This window comes from Camelus bactrianus, chromosome 27 (assembly GCF_048773025.1).
Source record: "Camelus bactrianus isolate YW-2024 breed Bactrian camel chromosome 27, ASM4877302v1, whole genome shotgun sequence".
Lineage (NCBI taxonomy): Eukaryota > Metazoa > Chordata > Mammalia > Artiodactyla > Camelidae > Camelus > Camelus bactrianus.
The window spans coordinates 11,759,985-11,774,003 of record NC_133565.1 but is presented as its reverse complement, the minus strand read 5'-3'; positions in this window follow the sequence as shown (position 1 = coordinate 11,774,003).

The following is a 14,019-nucleotide window of genomic DNA, read 5'->3' as shown; positions in this document are numbered from 1 at the left end:
TAATCTTTAAAAATTGTGAATCACTATGTTGTATACTTGAAATTAATCTTATATTGCCAATCAACTATATCACAATTTTTAAAAAAATGTGGAACAGGGTCAGTTGGTAAGGAAAACATATGTGACTTTCACTTGGAAGGGAGTGACACGGAAAAAAAAATCCCTGATGACAAATCTGACATTCATTTGCATTACAGACAATGGCGAGTCCGGAGCATTCAGCAAAGCCTGAGGCACCATGCCGTTCCGTTTAAATGTCAGGGATGTCTTTGGAGACAGACCATCTACTCCCATGACCACCTCTACACACTAAGTGAAGGCGGTCAACTCCTGCATCTCTGCCCCAGGCTTTCGCTACCTGGATAAATGCCCCAGGCAGGGCCAGCCTCGCGGGTCCCCCCATTCCCCTCACTGAGAAGGACATTGCTGTCATTGTCATGAAATCCCTGTAGTTCTGTTCTTGGGCTCGTGTGTTTTGTAGGTGAAGGCGATGATTACTGGAGCGTGTGCGTGAGCAGAGGAGAGCCACACGAGGTGTGTGTCCCCCACCATTGTTTCTGGCCTCCCCATTCCCGATGGTCCCCCAAGCCCCAAATTTAGGGAGCCAGGAAGCCGGGAGGAAGTGAGCACAAAGTGCGTGTGTCACGTCCATGACCGAGGAAAGGGGCGCAAACAGCCCAGGAGGCCGTGCTTTCTGCTCACATGGGAACTCGCTCCACAGGCAGAGAGGAGGTTCGGGAACAACTGAAGAACCTTGTCACATCCGTTCTTACCTCTGTTACTTCCCCGTATTAGCCAATCACTTATGCTGAAATTGAAGACATAGAGGAAAAGCAAAGAGCGGGCGGCCCACCTTTCCGCTCAAGGCCTTCCTCACTCATCAGCGCCAGAGACGCCCGGTGTCGGGGTGGACACCCATGGACAAGTGAACTGAAACCAGACGGGCTCGTTTCGTGTGGCCACCTTTCTGGGAAGAGATACAGATGTCTTGTGAACTACAAGACACAGATTGTATAATGTTTTTGATTCTGCATGAGTTAAATGCTGGTATTTGCCTTTAAAACTAGCATTGCATAGTATAAAGATGACCATAATAATTTAAAAGTCTTCCTTGTCCCTTGTTTGGAATAACTTTGTGGTGTCTTCTCCATTGTGGGTAGACACCTCCAGTGTGGCTGAGGTCCAGCTGTCCCCATGATTACTGGCTTGACGATAACCCACCACCGCCACCACCGCCGCCACCACCCCAGCCCGTGTTCCCTCCCTTTTGAATTCCCCACCCCTCTGCGGTCTTTTCTGTATCACTGCCCCAAAACACTACCTAACACTCAGGTGCTGGAATCAGGGCCTCTCCCGCAGACTCCGTCACAGACACACCTCTCTACACCGAGGGTCCCGGCAGGAACGTCCCCTCCGTGACTCTGCCCTGAGCAGGTGAACCATTGACAAGCCGGTAGAGAGCTTTGATGTTTGATGTGTGTCTTACCAGCCCGCTTTGCAGCTCACTGCAGCTCAGACAGGCCGGGAGGCGGCAGCACCTTTTGAAAGCTTGTTGACATTTTGAAGAAAAATGTTAAGTTGCTAGTTTTAGAAATATTGAACTCAACAATCAAAATATTTTTTGGTGAATGTCAGGATATCCCAAAATAAATACCCTTTCATTATTTCATCCACTTTTGGAATTCATTTTGTAGACGCCTGGGGGGTTCTGTTAGCCTCATGGGGCCCCTGAACTTCCTAGCCAAGGTGAATCCAATGTGGATGGACCTGTTGAGCCATGATGTACATGGGCCGCAGGGGTCCCACTGTCCCTTGTCAGACTCTTTTCTGAGTTCCAGGGCCTTCCCAACCCAGTCCCAGGATGCAGAGCAGTGGGGGGGCCTTATCGAGTGAGGCGGGAGGAGTTGGTTCTTTTGTCCTGAGCTCGGGGCATCCGTCCCACTGGTGCAGAATCACTGAATGGCTGAGGTACAGTCATTCCCAGGGCAAATGTCCTGGGTGCACCCATCATGTCTGGAACCAGAAGACCCACTGAGCGCCAAGACAGCACTGAAACTTCACCTTCTAATACTTACTTACGGGGCCTCGCGTGACCATCTGTACCGGGCATGGCGAGACGGAAGGGCTGCCCTTCCTCCCCTCTGAGGAGTGCAGGGGACACAGTTGAATCGGAGCAGATTTCACTCCAGCAGATTTTGACCCAGTCTCACTCTTGACCTGGGAAGCCCAGTCTAGTTCTAATAATTTCGACTCTTTTGAGCCTCGCTTAGAGAACAAACACTCCACACATCAAGGCTTTGACGTGGGCCTCACGTAAGAGTGCCAGTCTGGGAGTGCTCTGTGTGGTTTTCACAATCATGGAGCCAAATCACAATTTAAGTGTCATGTTTGGGAAGGAGGGATAGAAGCTCAGTGGGAGAGCACATGCTTAGCGTGCACAAGGTCCTGGGTTCAATCCCCAGCACCTCCAGTAAAAAAATAAATAAACCTAATTACCCCTCCCCAAAAGATTTCTTTAAAAAGAAATAAATGTCATGTTTGTGCATACAATGTTCTAATTCTGAGATGAAGATATATAAAGATTTAGGTACTCTGGCTTTAGTAATTTGTGACCAGTCCTAAGGTGAAGTGTCTTAAACTGTCCAAAACAGCACAGACCTTCAAAGCCTAGCTCCTGAATTGAGGCCAGACTCCACACCTCTCCTTGGGACCTGGAAACAAATCACACGGGCTCACACTCATACACACAATGCTCACATGCTCATTCACACACACAGACACACACGCGCACCCCATCCACCAGACCAGCCACTGTGCTTAGAACACCTGTAGCTGTTCCAGTCTTCTGCTCAGGACCCCCCGCCCCTTGTCCGTCACGCTCCCGCAGCCCTCCACACGCACCTCCTCCATCGTGGGTTGTCACTTTGGCCCCATTTCAGACTCCAGGCTCTTGGCTCCACCTCAGCTTTCGAAGCCTGCCTCTGGTTTATACATGCCCACCCTTCTACACACTTCTGAGAGTCCAGAACTCAGCCTTCCCGCATGTGTTTACCACTCTCCTTCTCCAAACCTGCCCTATCCTTTCATGTCAGGTGGAGGGAGACCCCCGATCCAGCTCTGACCCTCTGGCCTGCTTCTCTGCACTCCAGTCTCCAGACCAGGGCCCTTGGGAGGCAGGCAGCACCAGCTCCTCCCCTGCAGAAGTGAGAGGCTTTGGGCATCCTGGCCACAAGGTCCATCCCAAGTGGGAACGAGATGCAGTTTAAGCAGACATTCTGTTTGGGGCATTTCCCTGAACCTCTCTGGCCTTGATTTGAAAGGCCACCCCTGGAAGCGCAGACCAGTGCCCGCGAGCCCCCGGGGGACAGGTGGAGACAGGCTCCTCGTCTCTGCTAAGATGTGCTCCCCGCCTTCCCCGGAGCTCGCGCTGCCACACCAGGTCTCGTCTTCTTAGCGCACGCTCCTGCCTCTCCCTGTCCTGCCTGTGGGGGCTGGGAAACAGTCCAGCTGGAAAGGGGATTTACCTACGTGTCTGTGTGGGATTGAGGGCAGATAGGCAGCTGATCAGTAGGCATGAGACGTGGCTGATCCAGGAGCCCACAGCAAATCCTGCCAGGCCGTGTAGCAGAAGATAAAGCGTTCTTTCTGCTCGGGGTGGGAAGCCAGTGTCTGGACGAGGAGGGCTTGGGGAACTTGCTGATTTGGGCTGATGCGTGGATATGTCTAGGGCAAGTGTGTCTGAGCAAGAGCTCTAGGACACACCCCATCCCCAGGGTCCCCTGCTGTGTGCCAGGCTCCGTACTAGGACCCAGGAATATAAGGACCACGGTGATGAGGGCTGTAGCCTCATAAGCGTCTCAGTCTGAGACAGAGTCAAATATGCAAATACCTGCGAGCAAACACGCGTCTCAGGGACATGAAATGCTGTCCCTGCTGTGCCTGGAAATGGACTGTGGTGTCGAACTCACACTCTGCTCAACTGAGTTCTTTGTCCTGAAGCATGAGCATGCCCCTACTCCCTTTACTTTAGGGATTAAAAAACATATACATTCTTCACACCCATTAGGATGGCGACTATTTTAAAAAATCAGAAATGAAAAATGCAGGCGAGGATATAGAGAAATTGGAGCCCTTCTGCACTACTTGTGGGAATGCAAAATGTTGCAGTCACTGTGGAAAACAGTAGGCAGTTCCTGAAAGAGTTAAAAATAGAATTACCAAGGGGAGGGTGTAGCTCAGTGGCAGAGCGCATGCTTAGCATGCATGAGGTCATGGGTTTGAGCCCCAGGACCTTCATTATATCAAAAAAAAAAAGTAAGCCTAATTACCACCACCACCCCGCCTCAAAGAAAATTAAAATAGAATTACTATGTGATCCAGCAATCCCACTTCTCGGTATATAGCCGAAAGAATTGAAGGCAGGAACTCAAACAGAAATCTGTACACCCATGTTTATACTATTTGTAATAGCCAAAAGGAGGAAGTAATCCAAGTGTCCATCCACACAAGAATGAAGACACAAAATGTGGTCTACACACACTATGAAATATTGTTCAGCCTTTTAAAAGTAATGAAATAATGACATTTGTTACAACAGGGATGAACCTTGAGGACATTAGGCTAAGTGAAATAAGCCTGTCACAACAGGACAAATTCTGTCTGATTCCACCCATATGAGGTCCCTAGAGGAGTCAGACTCACAGAGACAGAAAGTAGACGGTGGCTACCAGGGACGGGGGAGGGAAGAAGAGAGAATGGAGTTAGTGTTTAATGGGGATAGAGTTTCAGTTTGAGAAGATGAAAAATTTCTCTGGAGATGCCTGGAGGTGATGGGTGCACAACAGTGTGAATGTATTTGAAACCACTGAAGTATATACTTAAAAATGGTTAAGATGATAAATTTTATGTTATATGTATTTTGCTACAATATTAAAATTAAAAATACATTATTAAAAAGCTATAGGATATGATCCAGCAATCCCACTCCTGGGCATATACCCAGAGGGAAATCTCATTCAAAAAGATACATGCACCCTAATGTTCATAGCAGCACTATTTACAATAGCCAAGACATGGGAGCAACCTAAATGTCCATCAACAGATGACTGGATAAAGAAGCTGTGGTATATTTATACAATGGAGTACTACTCAGCCATAAAAAAGAATAAAATAGTGCCATTTGTAGCAACATGGATGGACCTGGAGATCATTATTCTAAGTGAAGTAAACCAGAAAGAGAAAGAAAAATATCATATGACATTACTCATAGGTGGAATGTAAAAAAAAAAAAGACATAAATGAGCTTATTAACAAAACAGAGACAGACTCACAGACATAGTAAACAAACATACGGTTACCAGAGGGTAAAGGGGGTGGGAAGGGATAAATTGGGAGTTTGAGATTTACAGATACTAACTACTATATATAAAGTAGATAAACAATAAGTTTATACTGTGTAGCACAGGGAACTATATTTAATACCTGTAGTCACCTATAATGAAAAATAATATGAAAAGGAATATATGTATGTGTATGTATGACTGAAACATTACACTGTACACCAGAAATTGACACAACACTGTAAACTGATTATGTCTTAAAAAAAAAAACTATGGGATAAACAAAACATTTTTTAGGATTTCAGGAGAAAAGAGTGATTTTTCTGAGGTGGCAAATCTGCCAAGACCTTGCCCAGACTGCCCTGACCTGGGGCCCAGGCTGCAAGCAAGGCCAAGCCGTCTGTGCCTGGATGCAGACCCGGTATAGCAGACATGTCAGTCCCGCCAGTGTCTGCCTTCTCTTCACAGAGGCCCTTGGCCATGGCCAGTTCTCCCTCACAGGTACTGCCAGTCCCCGTGAGTTCTGCCCTGTGCTCAGGCGTGAAGAGGATGCTTCTGTATCTGGGGCCTGACTCTTCTTCTGGCTTTGGGCTGCCCCGGGGCACCCTGAAGATGCTGCTCAAATCCCAGAGGTCCCGCCCTCTCCGGCCCATGTGTCAGCAGCAGACCCTCTAGCCAGCTATTGGGCAGGTGAGTTCCCTGTCCTGCTCCACTAACCCAGCAGCCGCTGGTCTCTGGGAGCTAGCCCTGGCCAGAGTTGCCTCTTCTTCCATCCTAGGTAGTATTTTGAGGTTTAGGAAAGGAGAAAAGACATGAAAGTAAGTAAAGGACCCAGTTTTCAATCCAGATGCTTCAATAGGTACTTTGGAATCTCTTGCAGGTGACAGAGGAGACCCTGTTATGGATACGAGGATGTGCTGCCCTGAGTCCCTTCAAGGGAGGGCTTGCTGCCCAGCCTCTGGGGAGCTGCTGACAGTCGGCCTCTCAGCCCCTTGGGCACTGGTCCAGCTGCAGAGCCATCCACCCACGGTTACATCCCTCCCTGGGGGGGCCTGCATCTCTGGGACAATCTAGGACAACTCTGCCTGTCACAGCTCCAGAGTGCCCCCGGCCGGCTGGGCCATCTCTCATCTCAACTCCTCCTCCACCTGATCCAGCTTCCTGTCCCTCCGTCCACAGGTGATGATCCCACAGGGGTTATCTCCCTAAGAAACACCCTGCACACCAAGCTGTGCCTCAGAGTCGGCTTCCTGGGAACCCAGTGGTGACACCTGTCTGTCCTAGGAATGCCTCATGGCACAAGATTGAGGAAGTTCGAATATGAATGCAACTGTTCATCTCTGTGCTGTGAATCTATATGCAAAAAGTATTCAATACACAAAATATATTTATACAGATGCTTAATGTAGAGACACAAATATTTAAAATACATGTTTATATAGACATATACACACATACTTAATTAAATTATTCATAGGATCTCTTATTTAATGCTTATGAGACCAATAACTGGTAAGTGAACAGCCAAAAATCACTTAAAGTAGAAAATCATTGTGTGTACACACACACACATATGCACACACATGCATGCACACACAAACACGTTATGTACATACATACACAAATGTGTATATATGTATGTGTATGTGTATATGTTACATTTTATTTTAACTTGAAACCTAAACACGTAGATGTACGTGCTGATCATCTGATTTGCTGATTTCCGATCCACATTTCCTGTCCAAACCACACACAGCCCTAAGACATTGTCTGTATTTACCAATTTCAACTTATTTAAAGTGACATGAGAAGCTAAGACATCTGCGCAAGATTCCTAGTGCAGACTTAGGGATTTTTTACTCCCCTTCCCATCTTTCAAGAATTTCCCCGTGCACGCATAGTGGAACATCATCTTTTATAATTTGCCATTATTGAGTCTTTCCAAAGCTTTGAACTTGATTTCTGGAGAAGCAACAGCTCTCTTTTTCTGCTCATATTTCACAGGATTGGGGAAAGCTTAATTAAAGGACACAGAAATATCAGGGCCTGTCGGGGCTGGACAGCAATGCCCGGGCTCCAGGGAAGCACAGTCCTAAAAGATCAGTCAAGGACCACGGGCCTCAAAGGCAGCCCATGGACTCCCTGAGGGTGGGTGGAGGCGTGAGAGCCCAGGGAGGGCCCGGTGGGGGTGGCTGCGAGGGCTGTGGCTGAGTGAGCGTAACTCACCCGGGGTTGGATGAGCATGTTTCAAGCAGATACACTTGCTTACTCCTTTCACGCAGCACATACTGCTTGGTTCCTGCTCTGCGCTGGGTCCTGAGAACACAGTCCCCCTAAATGCAAAGTCCTCCCCCAGGAGGGACTCAGGCCCACGAAGGCCAACTTGCAACCGGCTCATTTCAAACAACATGACAGGTGCTGCAGGCTCACACAGGCGGGACACCAACTGCGCAGGGAGCAGCGAGCTCAGACATGAAGCACCTAGTCACTGGGTCGTACAGAATGAGTAGGAGTTTGCTAGGTAAGTAACAGGAGGAAGCTTCTCGGCAGAGGCATGTGGGCAAAGCTGCTGACATACGGGAGGGCCCAGCACGTCCAGGGGTGGGCAGCAGCCCTGCGGGACTGGGGTCCAGCGCACGCCGCAGAGCCCAGAGGGGAGACGGAGGGGCCTGGGCTGCGGGTGGGGAAGCCGGTGTGAACTGGAGCCCTTGTACATCTGCATATTTATCTTCTGGGAGCTGACTCTTCCGCCATCTTGGTGCTAATGGCTGTGTCATTCTGTTAATGGCTGTGCCCTGCCCCCTTCCCTCCTGTCTCAAACTTACTTTTCTACTTAAGAACCTTTAAAAAAAATTGTAATACTACTGTGGGAAATGGAAGCTAACACTTTCAAATAAAAATGTTGGCGTAATTATCTCACGTACCAGCAGAAGAAAGTACACCTCCCTTTGGGAAATGGTGATGGTAAGCGTCTGGCCCTTCTCTGGGATCCTTAACCCTTTATAAGGAGGTCTTTTGGATGAAAAAAAAAAATTTGTGCACTTCCCCTATAGGTGACTTTTCTTCAGTATCTGCCAACCGAGAAAATACCCAGCAGCCAAGCTGTGACGAATCCAGAATGATGGGCGTTAGGCTCGTGACGTCAGCTGCAGGCTGCGGTGCCCCCTCTTCCATGGGGAGAGCGTCTGGCCCCAGCTAATGTGAAGTCCCCTGAAACTCTGGGGCTCCTGGGATCTGTCGCCCAGAGTTCCTCCCTCCCCTCATTTAGAAGAAAGCGCCTAGGCTCTCCTTCACTCTGTGGACTAGGCACATTTGCCTTAGCGGTTTTTGGTTCCCCAGTGTGTGAAGCGGGGCTAAGAGTCCCTGCTGACCTGTGACCACACGGATGATGTTTTGGGGGATGATAAAATTAAATGCTGCTATTGAAAAGAGAAAAGAAAACCTTATTAAGTGCAAAACGTAAAAGTATAAGCCTTTCTGTAAAATATCAGAAGAAAACTAGGACTCTGCGGAGAGAGAATATGGACCAGGGGAGGATGGAGGCCAGAAATGATGGGGAGGGTGGCCGACCCCAAGGGCCCTGCGTGACCTGCAGCCCGGGCTCAGACCAGACCGGACTTGGTGGCTCCGCCCACTCAGCTCACATTTGGTCACCAAGCAGGTGGCAGGAAGAGAGAGGAGGCCATGTGACAGGGGTGACCTCCAGGCCCCCGCAGCTTTGGCCTTGAGGTTTGGTCTGTGCACTGAAGAGAGGGGTGTGGAGGTAAGGGGCTTCCCCTCTGGCCTGTCTGTTACGGGGGAAATGGACCAGGCTGCACGCGGGGCCCCTTTTCCTTCTTTGCAAAAACCCACCAGGACTAGCCTGGCTGCCCTGCGGCTGGAGAGAGGGATGCGAGAAAGGTCAGGGACCCTGAGCTGCGAGCGACCCTGCCCTCCAGGTTGGGGGGCGAGGTGGGAGGCAGCTCTTCCCTCCCCTCCAAGTAGCTCCCAGAACAAAGGAAAGCCTTGTGACATCACCCTCCTGTGTGTCGACTGTTCCTGTCACATCTGCAGTCCTTCGGAAAGTGGAATCCGTCCCTGCTGTTCATAAAAGCCTCTGCTGGGATGATACCGAGAAATAAATGACTGTGGGTGGGCAGTTCTTGGCAGTATACAAACTGGGGCCAAAGGTGGCTTTGTAATAATAGGAAGAGACAATCAGGCAGGCGGGGATGGCCTTGTGAATAGATGATGAGGTCGCAGTGAGCTTATTTTAGCTTCTCTGGCCCATAGTAGTGACGATGGAGTAGTGCTCGGATATAAATATATCCTTCCTGAATTTTTTTTTCTTTTTAGTTCAAAATCTCAAGAATAGGTAAAACCTAAACTTCTGAGTTTCCATAAAGAGGTCAGAGCTCCTTTTAGAAAAATTCTAAACTGAGCCAAGAGTGAGATCCTGACTACAACGGCCGCTCTGTTGGGAAAATGCAGGAGCAGCGCATCTGCTGTCTTGATGTCATCGTCTGCGGGGGGCGCTCTGCCAGCCCTGCTCCCACGGAGAGCAGGGCAGGCGCTGGGCGGCGCAGAGGAAGGGGCCGGTGTTGGGGGAGGGGGTGGGGCGGGAGGCCTGGAGATGTATAGATTAACAACCAGGTAAGGAACAAATGGGGTCACAGCAGTGCTGTTGATCTGTTGGGTAGATTTTCCATTTGGGGTCAACCAAACAGGCAGCAGGAGAATTTTTTAAGCCACCACCAGCTTCCCTAAATCTACATTTTAGGTGTCAGTCTGAGAAGGATGGGAGATTTAGGGCAGGGCAGGGCTGCCCAGGGGAGGGACTTCAGGGGAGCCTGTGAAAGGGGCAAGAGTCTGATTGCTCACAGTTCTGGCTGCTCCCACATTCTCCTCCTGGCCCATCCATCTTTGTGACTCTACCGTTGGGCCTCCCGGGGGACATCGGGCTAGATTGACTCTAGGGCAGAGGGCTGCGTGGGTTTTGTTGGTTTCTGCAATAGGAATCCAACAGGGGTTATCTTTTACTTCCCTGCTGAGTGCACACAGCCCCCCTTGGAGAGCTGGGAGAGCCCAGTGGATGCTGTTTTCAGAATCTGTCCATCACTGGCTCTGACCCAGGAGTCGCCTGTTTCAAAGCTGAGTGCCAGGACTTCCCATGAAGCAGTCTCTCAGCCTCCACAACGAGCCCCCTGCCTGCTCTGTTCCGATGTTACGGGAGAATGTAAGTTCTTGCCTCTCACAGCGAAGAATTCAACAGCAAGACCAATAAAATAAAATAAAATAAAATAAAATAAAATAAAATAAAATAAAGATAAACAACAACTTTCTTCTGTATGGCACAGGGAACTATATTCAATATCTTGTAGTAACTTACAATGAAAAAGAATATTAAAAATGACTGTATGTAGGTACATGTATGACTGAAACATTATGCTGGGCACTAGAAATGGACACAATATTGTAAACTGACTATATTTCAACTGAAAAAAAAAGAGCGAGGCATAGTAAAGGGAAAGTGAATTTATTCAGGGGGATGCACACCCCGTAAACAGAGTGCAGTCCATCTCACTCAGAAGGCAGAGCAGCTTAGGAGATAAACACACCATAGCCAAAATGGGGGTCATCTCAAAAGGCAAGAGGGAGAAAGGCCAGGAGGCAACGGGGGGGGGGGGGCAGGGTGTTAGTTTAAAGTAAAAGTAGATACACACGCCATAGAGAGTGTGGCCATCTCAGGAGGAAAGAGGAGCATGACCACGAGGCACAGGGTTGTTGGTTTTTATGGGCTTGGTAATTTCATATGCTAACCAGTAGGAGGATTATTCCAACTATTTTGGGAAGGGGTGCGGACTTCCAGGAATTGGATCCCCTCCCACTTTTTGGCCTTTTACGATCAGCCTGGGAACTGTCATTTAGCAGCTAATGTATTACAATGAGCGTGTAATGAGGCTCAAGGTCTACTGGGAGTTGACTCTTCCGCCATCTTGGTTCCAGCCAGTTTGTCCTCGATGGCTGTGTCATTCCTTCAGTGGCTGTGCCCTGCCCCCTTCCCTCCTGTCTCACTGGCTGTCTCCTCAGCACCCTCTCTGAGCAGGGCCTGAGGGAGCTTCTAGACTGCTGAAGGGCCTAGCTCTTCATTTTCTTTCTCTCTCTGTCAGCTTATGTTAGCTAAGGCACCTGAGCTGCCATGGCCCAGCCGCCATGTGAGCCGGGAGCCCTTAAGGACCCGAGCCGCTCCCTTAACCAGAACCCTCAGCTTCTGTGCACAGAGGGCCCCAGTTCTAAGGTCTGCTGTGGGGTTCACGCAAGGCCTCTGGGGCCCTGAGGCATCGTCTTTGCTTCTCCCAAGAGAGCAGGCTGGACACTGGCGTCCTCAGGAGTTGTGCGTGGATTGGATGATGGGTGGTTTCTCAAGGTAGTGATCTGGGTGATTCATCATGAGTGTGTGAGTGTGGGCGTGTGGCTGTGCGTGGGTGTAAACCCCCAGGGTGTGGTTGGCACTGTGTGTACCAGACTGTGCTTTTACTTTTCTTCTTTAGAGACCCAGAACCCTGCATTCCCCTCCCACAGGTGGGTGTGGCTGAGTCCCCCGCACACAGCCTGACACCCTACAACAGGGCCACGGGGAGGGTGGGGACATATTCCAGGGCTTCTGAAAGCCTTTCTTCCTGCCCATCCTTCTTGGCCGCCAAGCCCTAACCCGATGCAAGCAGACCTTCTGGTCTTCTGTGTTGGACTGAGAGCAGCAGTGTGGCCTGGAGAGCTGGCGTCTGCAGCCACGTCCCCAACTGACTGCAGGGAAAGGCACTTGCTGTCTTTTTTCCTGTGACTATAGTCTTGTGTTCCTGGGAGGCCACCGAATCCAGGAGGCAGGCATGGTTGTGGGGTCCTTGAAGTGCTGTCCTGCCTTTTGAAAGTCCTGTGTGTCCTCCTTCAAGATAACTCATCCCCCAAGGGGGCTAAGGTTCAGGTTCACAGAGTCACGGATCTTTTCCTCTGCCCAGGAATGGCTCCCAGCAGGACCATGGGATCTGGGGACTGAGCAGCCGGCCCTCCGACAGGCTGAGTGTGCAGTTACTGTGGCCAGCAGCCAATGGTGTCCCCACTCTGGCTGCTCTGAGGTCCCCCTAGTGGTCCCCCTCTGAGGTCATCCTTCTAGTGGTTTTGTGAGAGCAGGCAGTTAGCTGGATATGAGCATAAAAAGGGGAACAAGGCCTAATGGCGGGAACTGGGGGGGGAGGAAAGGAGAAAGCACTGGCCAAATGCAGGAAATCACACACCATGTGAACAACGGGGGTCCTTGGACAGAAAGAGAAGAGCAGGAACATCTGGGCTGATAAGCGATCACACATTTTGGGGTGACAAGCAGCCTGGAGGCCGACAAAGAAATGCGGGAAAAGGCAGGAATCTTCAGCATCCAAATGTAGCCTTTTACTCATTATGCCCTTATTTCAATAAAATTAGCCTTGCAGATTAGAAGTACCCATCATGCACTGATGCTGTGACACTTCCGATCTAGGCTAAATAAGGACAAAAATCCCTTCTCCCTTTGGGAATGTGGAGCTGGGATGAAAATTAGGGAATATGACCCGAAACCTTTCCCTCCCAGGTGAATATCCCACCCATTCATTTTTACAGTCTGTGTAACCAGCTTGCCAAAGAAACGCTGGGCAGCTGCTCACCTGAGTCTGCCCGCTCTCCCCTTGAGAGCATCCTATCCCTTAATAAATCTTCACTTTATGTTCTTAACCTCTATGCCTCATCTCTGAATTCCTTCTGCGACAAGACAAGAGCCTAGTCACCAACAACAATTTCAAGAAAGCAGACTGAGACCCTCACAGCAGAATGGAGGCTAGGACAGGGTCAGATCAGTCAGAGCCACTTAAAGGAGGGCTGAGGCCTAGCCAGTGTGTGCTGCTTCCCCACCCTACTCCTGCAGCCAAGCTTCTCAACACTGTGGAACCTTCTTCTCCACCAGCGTTGCCTTTTAAACCAACAAAATCACAGCACAACACAAGCCATAGCCAGCCACTGTGGACACCACCTGGCCCCCTTATCTTCACCTAAGCCTTGCTATTGTGGGCCCACTGTTCAGGGCAGGGCACGGGGTGGTGGGCTTCTGGGCTCCAGCCTGTGAGCACATCTAGCACTGGGCACATTCTCATGGGTCCCCAGGTTAGCAGCAGCTCTCAGCCTGTGGCAGCTGTCTGCAAGCTGCCTGAGAAGTTACCCAAACTTGATGAGTTGGTGTATTAGGAACCATAATGAATGAACTCAAGGACTCAGAACTTCCTCAGAGGAGCACTTAAGCCCTGCAGCTCTGTGCTCTGCCATCAAGCTTTCCCGCGTGGTTTTGTTTGCTGAGAACTGAAGCGCTATGTGCAGTGTGGCTGTGTAACACATAGACAGGCTCCGGGCCTCTGCCGCCGAGGACGATGCCCACTGCCAACACGTGCTCTTCTGAGATCATGCTCAGCATGCCCAGGAACCAGATCTGAGCACACGGGAGTTCCAAGATGAAGCCAGCCCTTGAAGAACACCTCCCCTTTCTCTTGGACATGAGTCGACATTTCAGCAGGAAGATGCTCTCATAATGCACCTCTGAAATGCCCAAGCTCGGGTGGTAGGGCCCTGCGGGACCATGGGCAATGTGGGGTCGACGCATAACGGTCTAGAGAAATGTCATAGG